Here is a 10,077-nt window from a genome sequence, read left to right on the forward strand (position 1 = left end):
AGCAAACACTATTTAGAAACAAAAAAGACAATAAACTACCACTGTAGTGGTGCAGAGGAGCACTTATTGGCTTATTAGCCATTTCCACACCCTAGTATATATTTATAATATTTATTAATAATAAAATAAAAGTTAATATTATCTGCATCTCAACTCAAGCTCAGTGCTTTTCTGTCAGCCCTCACAGCACTGCCAAATCAGGTGCCGGTGCCACCCTCATGTCGTTCCACACCCGTAAGACCTTCGTTCATCTTCGGAACACAAATTAAGATATTTTTGATAAAATCGGATGGCTCAGTGAGGCCTCCATTGACAGCAAGTTAATTTACACTTTCAGATGCCCAGAAAGATACTAAAGACATATTTAAAACAGTTGTGACCACATGTGACTGGTTCTACCTTAATGTTATGAAGCGACAAAAATACTTTTTGTAAAAAAAAAAATAATAATAATTATAAAAAATAAAATAAAAATAAAAATAAAAAATGAACGTCTTTATTCAACAATTTCTAGTGATGGGCAAATTTCAAAACACTGCTTCATGAAGCTTCGAAGCTTAATCAGTGGTTCAGAGTGTGTATCAAACTGCCAAAGTCACGGGATTTCAGTAAACGAGGCTTCGTTATGTCATAAGTGTTTCGAAACGTTTTGAAATTTCAATAGTTCACCACTGGACCCATGAATCAAATCTATAGGTTTTACCTGATTTCTGATCAGTTTTATACATTTGTAGACATTTTAATTAGACATTAGTAGGCCTATAATTAAAAAGAATAACATTAGTTAATAGTCTCTTATTGGCTCAGCTAACCAGGCCAATAAGAGACTATTAACTACTATTATTCTTTTGTTTACTGAAATCACATGACTTTGGCAGTTTGATAGACACACCGAACCACTGATTCGAAACAAAAGATTCGTAAAGCTTCGAAGCTTCATGAAGCAGTGTTTTGAAATCACCCATCACTAGAAATTGTTGAATAAAGATGTTATTTTGGGGTTTTTTTGGTGCACAAAAAATATTCTCGTCGCTTCATAACATTAAGGTTGAACCACTGTAGTCGCATGAACAGTTTTAAATATGTCTTTAGTACCTTTCTGGGCATTGAAAGTGTTAATTATCTTGTTGTCAATGCAGGCCTCTCTGAGCCATCGGATTTGATCAAAAATATCTTAATTTATGTTCCGACAATGAACGAAGGTCTTATGGGTGTGGAACGACATGAGGTTGAGTAATTAATGACAGAATTTTCATTTTTGGGTGAACTAACCCTTTAATGGCACCAGTGCTACTGCCCTCAAATGTTAGTCAGGAGCCCTGTTGTCACGATCACTGTCTGTTCCTGTCAGTTCCTGGACTCCACTTCCCATAATCCTCCCTTCCAATCACATGCACCAATCACCAATTGCCACACACACCTGCAGATCATTACCTGGACTATTTAAGACACACACACACACACACACACACACACACACACACACACACACACCCACACACCCACACCCACACCCACACCCACACCCACACACACACCCACACCCACACCCACACCCACACCCACACCCACACCCACACACACACACACCCACACCCACCCACCCACACACACCCACACACACACACACACACACACACACACACACCCACACACCCACACACCCACACACCCCCTTTGCGAAGTCTTGATTTGCCCTGGTGATCAACTCTGAGCGTTTTCTTGTGGACTGTTTACCCTGGTACCGTTGGATTGTTTATTCTCTGTGACCCTTGCTGCCTGCCCTGATCTTTGCCTGTTTCCTGGACTGTGATTGTTTGCTGCCTGCCCTGATCCTTGCCTGTACCCTGATTCTGTTTGTCTGCCGCCTGCCTCGACCATTGCCTGTCCTTGTTTATGTTCCTGCCTTTGCCCCTGTCTACCTGTGTAACTACTGTTCTTAATAAAGCTTGCAAATGGATCCCCGCTCTGCCGACCCATCATTACACCTGTAATGGTTCTCGAAGTCAGAAAAGTAATAACTGTTGTCTGTTGTATATTTTCACTGCAAAACAAGAAATTCTGTAAATATTGCCGCAAATTTTGAGAAAAGGAGCCGCAAATTCATTCATTTTAGGCCCGCAAAAATCATACTGCATATTGTAGGAGATCTTAAAAAACAAAATTAGAAACCTTTAAAATAGAATAATAAGGGCACTTTAAAATTAAAAGTCTGGGACTGGGACAATAAAATCTATACAAAAAAGTAAAATGCATTGCCAATATAAATGTTAAAGACATAATAAAAAGTTTCCAAGACAGTTTTAGTGTGATCTTAATATAGCAAAAAGTCTTCAAGTTCAGTAAACACCCTGTTACAAGAGGTAGGCTAATTATGTGATTTAAAAGAATATATTGAAAGTCCAAGCAATATCTGATCTAATATATATTTTATATATTTAACCAAGCCCCAACTATTACAGCTGTATAATTCAAAACAAACCAGAGATGGAAACATTTTATCATCCACATGTGCCCAACTGAATCCACATCATCCAATTAGCACCTACATACATCCAAAAGTAGCAGTTTAAATGGCATCCTCATTTAGCAGTCGCCCATTGAAATCTGACAGATGCTTTTGCCGCATTCACTTATCTGAGCATTGCAAGGGTTGCGCTTGTCAAATGTTCTATCATCTTGTGTTTCTCTATCATCTAGCACCCACTTCCGCTTACTGTGCAGATGTGTGCCAGAAATCTCTCAAATGCAGTGACTTAACACTTTGAACTGTAGGATTCATTTAAATGACTATGATTGAGACATCCCTGCCAAAAGCTATTGAAATTGCTTTCAATAGCATGCAAGTGTCAGCGTTATTAGCTCTTTCAAGAAATCAAACGCCGGGTTATATAAATCAAAGTCTTCATAATTATCTCAGCGCGGTAGGAAAAGAGTCTGGTTATGTCATAATTTCCCATCTCTAATGAATAAGGACTGAAGGTCAAGGGAAAAAGGAAAGGTTGTAATAGAAAGAAGAAGGAAATCTTTCATCATGTGCATGTAGTACTTCACATGGTTTGAGACACTGTGGCATATAGCTGCCGTCTCACTTAACTTACCAATTCTTTCAGTCACATCATATTTTGTATTCACTTTGGATTCATATTCATTGGTGGATGGAGTTGTACGGTGTAACTGAGGACTTGAATAGATAAACATGACAACTTCAGAAGGAGTCTCATTTTGACTTACCAAGCCTATTGGATACGCCAAGATCAACAAACTGTGTCATACAATAGAGTACAATAAACAGAATAAAGCAAATAAACTGATTAATTATTGTTTACTGCAACTATCCGCATTTGAATTAAAGAGGATTAAGCATCTTTTGTTTGTAATTGGCTTATTGGAGTCTGAAGACACATTCTCTAATATGGAAATCTCTAATGCCCTTGTTTTGATAGAATTATGCATGTGTTGAATATCACTAGTCAATAAATCCCCAATGTCAGTTTCATTAGTGACTCTCTGGAATACTTACAAGGGTTGGACAATGAAACTGAAACACCTGGTTTTAGACCACAATAATGTATTAGTATGGTGTAGGGCCTCATTTTGTGGCAAATACAGCATCAATCCAACTCGAGAATGACAGATACAAGTCCTGCACAGTGGCCAGAAGGATTTTCAGCCATTCCTCTTTCAGAACAGTGGCCAGGTCACTATGTGATGCTGGTGGAGGAAAAATGTTTTCTGACTTGCTCCTCCAAAATAGTGGCTCAAAAATATTTAGATCTGGTGACTGTGCAGGCCATTGGAGGTGATCAGCTTCACTTTAATGTTTATCAAACCATTCTGTCACAAGTCTTGCTGTGTGTATTGGTGCATTATCATGCTGATACACGCCACCCCCTTCAGGGTACAGTGTTTGAACCATTAGGTGCACGCGGTCCTCCAGAATGGTTCGGTAGTCTTTGGCAGTGACGCCCATTAAGCACAGTAGGGAATTCCATGATATTGCAGCCCAAACCATCACAACATTTGTTCCGCATTGGCCACAATGAAACTGAGACACTGGCCAATGTAGTGTTGGAGGTTTCATACCTATATATGCATGGGCATATATAAGCATGAAACCTCCAACACTACATTGGCCAGTGTTTCAGTTTCATTGTCTAAACCCTGTAATTCTGATTGTTCAATATATGGAGCACTTAAAAGGACAAGGCGATGATAAGAGATGGAAGGACAAATTATACACTATATGGACAAAAGTACTGGGACGCACCTCTTAATTATGCAATTCAGGTTTTTCAATTAGACCCATTGCCACAGGTGTATAAAATCAAGCACCAAGCCATGCAGTCTGCATTTACAAACATTTGCAGGAGAAAAATTTGTCATTCTGATAAGCTCAGTGAATTGGGATGCGTGGTACTGTGATGGGATGCCATCTTTGCAATAAGTCGGTTTGTGAAATTTCATCCCTGCTAGACATTCCACAGTCAACTTTAAAGGGTTAGTTCACCCAAAAATGAAATTTCTGTCATTAATTACCCACCCTCATGTCGTTTCACACCCATAAGACCTTCGTTCATCTTCAGAACACAAATTAAGATATTTTTGATTAAATCCGATGGCTCAGTGAGGCCTGCATTGAAAGCAAGTTAATTTACACTTTCAAACACCCAGAAAGGTACTAAAGTTATATTTAAAACAATTCATGTGACTACAGTGGTTCAACCATAATGTTATGAAGCGACGAGAATACTTTTTGTGCGCCAAAAAAAACAAAATAACGACTTTATTCAACAATATCTAGTGATGTCCGATTTCAAAACACTGCTTCATGAAGCTTTACGAATCTTTTGCTTTGAATTAGTGGTTCGGAGAGCCAAAGTCACATGATTTCAGTAAACGAGGCTTTGTTGCATTATAAATGTTTTGAAATTTTAATGTTTCACGTGACTTTGGCAGTTTGATACGTGCTCCAAACTACTGATTCGAAACAAAAGATTCGTAAAGCTTCGAAGCTTCATGAAGCAGTGTTTTGAAATCGCCAGATATTGTTGAATAAAGTCGTTATTTAGTTTTTTTGGCGCACAAAAAGTATTCTTGTCGCTTCATAACATTAAGGTCGAACCACTGTAGTCACATCTGTTTTACATATGTCTTTAGTACCTTTCTGGGTGTTTGAAAGTCTAAATTAACTTTGAATGGAGGCCTCACTGAGCCATCAGATTTTATCAAAAATATTTTAATTTGTGTTCCGAAGATGAACGAAGGTCTCACAGGTGTGGAACGACATGAGGGTGAGTAATTAATGACAGAATTTTCATTTTTGGGTGAACTAACCCTTTAAGTAGTATTATTGGAAAGTTGAAACATTTAGGAACAGTAGCAACTCAGCCACAGAGCAGAAGACCATGTAAAGTCACAGAGCAGGGTCCTCCGAGTGCTGAGGCGCACAGTGTGCAAAAGTGATCAAAGTTCTGCTGATTCCATAGCTGAAGAGTTCCAAACGTCCACTTGCATTATTATCAGAACACAAACTGTGCAGTCGGAGCTTTATGGATTGGGTTTCCATGGCCGAGCAGCTGCATGTAAATCTCACATCACAAAGTACAATGCCAAGCAAGCTGCCACTGGACTCTAGAGCAGTGGAAACATGTTCCGTGGAGTGATGAATCACGCTTCCCTGTTTGGCAGCCTAATGGACAAGTCTGGGTTTGGCAAATGCCAGGAGAATGTTACTTGCCTGATTGCATTGTGCCAATTATAAAGTTTGGTGGAGGAGGGATGTTTTCAGGGGTTGGGTTAGGTCACTTACTTCTAGTGAAGGGAAATCTTAATGCTTCAGCATACCGAGACATTTTGGACAATGCTATGCTTCCAACTTTGTGGGAACAGTTTAAGGAAGGCCCTTTTCTATTCCAGCATAACTGTGCACAGATCAAGGTCAATGAAGATATGGTTAGATGAGAACTTGACTGGCCTGCACAGAGCCCTGACCTCAACCCCATTAAACAACTTTGGGATGAACTAGAACGGATATTGCGACCACATTAGTGCCTGACCTCACAAATGCTCTACTGGATGAAATTCTGACTGAAACACACCAAAATCTTGTGGAAAGCCTTCCCAGAAGAGTGGAAGCTGTTATAGCTGCAAAGGGGGACCAACTCCATATTAATGTCTATGTATTTAGAATGCAATTGCATTACTGTTGGTGTAATGGTCAGATATCCCAATACTTTTGTCCATATAGTGTATTTCGATGCTTTTGCGTTCTCTTGCAAAACTGTTTAGCTCCCCTGAGAGACTTTGAGTTCCACTGATAAACTATGCAGTTACACCGATAAAGAACACAAATGTTTTGCAAGAAAACGCTATGTTTCTCAGGGGAACACAATACTTTTGCAAAAGAATGCAAATGTTTTGCAAGAAAATTGTAAGTTTCTCAGGGGAACGCAAAGGTGAAAGCAAAAGCAATTAAATATTTTCCTTCCCATCTAATTTTTTTACCATCACCATGTCCTTTTGAGTGCTCTATACGATTGAAAAGTCAGAATCACATATTCTGCTAATGAAGAGTCTCTAATGAATAAAAATTGACATGGGGATTTATTAGAAGATAATATTACAACAATGAAACTGAGAATGTTGTTTGCTCAAGCATAGATGAGAGATTAGCGTTTTCTTTTTGCCATCTCAGTTTCTCTTTTAAAACAAAGAAGCTGGGTGTGCAAGTCAAACGTGAACAAAGAAACTGCCTGTGGATCTGAATCACGAACAGAGAGGGCCCTGGGGTTTTCCTTCGAGCTGCAGCGGCCTGGGAATTTGTCACAGGGGCCACATTTTGACCTTTCACCACATTTTGAGCTGTGACAGTCCTGATTGTCCAGATCTCCTACAGATTTTCTTTTCTGCATCTCATTTAATAATTCAAGGTAAACAAGGTTGTTTTTTTCCTTTGTTGTATCTCCCTGTTTAATTCTCACACTCACACCCCCATTTTCTCACCTCTAGTGAGCACATCTCTAGCAATAAGAGCAATGTTTCTCTTTGCATAACAACCTGAATGTCCAAGTACTTCTACAAGCTATATTGACAAACGCAGGCACCGTTGCAGAGAAAAACAGTGTCATTAAATGAATTACATTAAATGTTAAACACAAAAAAATAATGACTGCTGCAAGCCTTTTACAGCTTTTTCTTGATTGTATGGTCTCTCATGTTACTAACATTATCCAGTCAAGTTGCAGTTAATTTACTGTCTGCCAATGTGTCCAGTTTCTGCATCATGAGAAGATGCATATACCATGACACCACAGCCCTGCTACCTATGATAGATGTTCCCCTAAAGCTCCACACCTTGAAAAATCACAACCAACATGCCCCATTACTCATCTGCTGGACCTTGTGGGCCAAAACTGAGGGACGGACTGTCACAAACAAGATGCCACATGGATACATAGTTTATTAAACGCAGGCTAACAGAGCATTTAATGCATTTGGGGGCATGCCATGGGTTTACATCATCTTGTACCATCACATGGCCAAGACCTCAAATCACTTGAGTCTGAAAGAACATGTCCTGCTACATAGCCATTACTCAGACTTTCACATACTAGCTCACCTTTGGAAATGAAACTGTTTTTTCCTCATGTATTGAAATTTTAAAGGCATAAACCTTTCGTTTATTGTTCATTCACCAACTTGGCTTCTTTTCCAACATCATCTATTGATTGACACTCTTCTAGCAATTCAATATAGCCAGGAGCAAAAGAGTTCATAGATACATCACATCAGGGGCGTAGAATATGCGGAGGACGGGGGAGATGTGTACAAACCTACAGCAAATGTCATTCCACATCCATTAAGTACTTCTATGCAATGCATTTGTCTTAATTAGAAGTTTTATTAAACACCCTAATCGTTTACTTTTTCAGTATTTTTGTTCTGTTTTTCAGTAAAATATACAACTGTACTTACAAAATTGTATTTTAAGGATCTTCAAAATATTAAAAAAAAAAAATGAAAAAAAATGAAAATGAAATTTCTGTCATTAAGTACTCACCCTCATGTCGTTCCACACCCGTAAGGCCTTCGTTCATCTTCGGAACACAAATTAAGATATTTTTGATGAAATCCAAGGGTATCTGATCCACACATAGGCAGCAACGTCATTGCACCTTTTGACGTCCAGAAAGGTAGTCAACGTGACTATAGTGGTTCAACCCACTTTTTGTGCGTAAAAACAAAAGTCGTTATTTTTGTTTTGTTTTTGCGCACAAAAAGTATTCTCAGCACTTCATAACATTAAGGTTGAACCACTGTAGTCACATTGACTATTTTAACCATGTTTTTAACTACCTTTCTGGACGTCAAAAGGTGTAATGGATCAGATACCCTCGGATTTCATCAAAAATATCTTAATTTGTGTTCCGAAGATGAATGAAGGTCTTAAGGGTGTGGAACGACATGAGGGTGAGTAATTAATGACAGAATTTTCATTTTTTGGGTGAACTAACCCTTTACAAAAACATATTTTACTGAAAAATGCAACTAACAATATAAAACACTGATTCTATAAATATAAACCAAGCTTCTGTTTCCAGAAAAAAAAAGCAAAATAAAGCAAATTTCTATACCTATTTTACTTCCTTTTTTTTTAACACATTATTTGAGATGATTTACAGACTGTCGCTTTGAATTGAATAGATCAATGAAGACAGCAATCAATCCCAAGAGCACTTTAAGGGATGACAATTAACACAAAATGAACAACGAAATCACGGTTTGATGAGATTGCTATATATTTGACTTTTTTCTCCCCTTTGAAGCTTTAAATAAGGAGGCTCATTAGCTGAAGTGTAATAAGAGAACAAACCAAAATAGGCTGGAGCAAAAACTAGCTCAAGGCTGTGTTTTGTAGAACATCTTTTAACCTTGTGTTGGATCTGTATTCCTTCAGCCACGTGTGGCAATGGCGTCATAGAAAGCTACAGCTGTGATGCTGGTAAACCCACCAAGTCATTACACACACTGAGGGAGTTCAGCATCCCTGAGTCCATAAACCCCCAGAACCCGCTGACCGTGGGGATATTCCACTGAAAAGTGTGTTAGCCTGTGTGATTATATTCATGATATGTAAGCCAATATGCAGATAAAGAGTAAGAAATGTGCACAGTTGCCACACACATCTCTGCTCATCAAGAAGCAGCAGCAATGACACATCTTTAGACCGAGATACATGTGCTGGCTGGCACTAACTCCTGTGAAAAAAGCAACCAAATGAGAGCAACACATCATGGTGCACTCCACTCATTAAACTGTGAACCTTCAGTATTCATTACTCAGTACTCACTTTTCAAGCTCAAATTATATCAGCATCCATCATCTACTTTTTTTTATTCTCTGGCTCTGAAATTATTGTGCAATTATGACCTTAATTACAATTAAGAGGGCTCAACTGAATTTGTAATTGCATCAATCAACACTTCCGAAGCCAGAACATTTGCCCATCAAGGGCCATAAAGAGAGAACAGTTGATTACCCAGTAAACACCTAGTGAGTCCACTGCTGACATTAGCAAAGCAGCATTCAGAAAAAACACACCAGTGTCTTTCTCATGTGCTCTAGTGATCTGCCTACAGAGGCAATATTTTAAGGCATCACAAAACCGCAACTTCGTTATGGACTAATCCACCCAAATATGAAAATTCTGTCATCATTTACTCACCCTCATGTAGTTTCAAACCTGTACACTGTAAAAAAAAATAATTGCTGGTTTAACTTAAAAAAGTAAGTTGCCTTAAAATTTTGAGTTTTGAGCGTTTTTTCCAAGTAATGGAAGTCAATGGTCATCAAAATTGTCATTTATTTACTGACATTCTTCAAAATATCGTCTTTTGTGTTACGCAGAACACAGAAAGTCATACAGGTTTGGACCAGCATGAAAGTGATGACAGAATTTGTATTTTTGGTTGAACTTTCCCTTTAAATTTATAAAGCCTACTGTATCATTTTTGATACACACATTAAGGCCTCTAAATTACCAACATGATCAAAACTTGGCTGAAAAACTGTTGC

The sequence above is a fragment of the Ctenopharyngodon idella genome, chromosome 21, assembly GCF_019924925.1.
Source record: "Ctenopharyngodon idella isolate HZGC_01 chromosome 21, HZGC01, whole genome shotgun sequence".
Taxonomy (NCBI): Eukaryota; Metazoa; Chordata; class Actinopteri; order Cypriniformes; family Xenocyprididae; genus Ctenopharyngodon; species Ctenopharyngodon idella.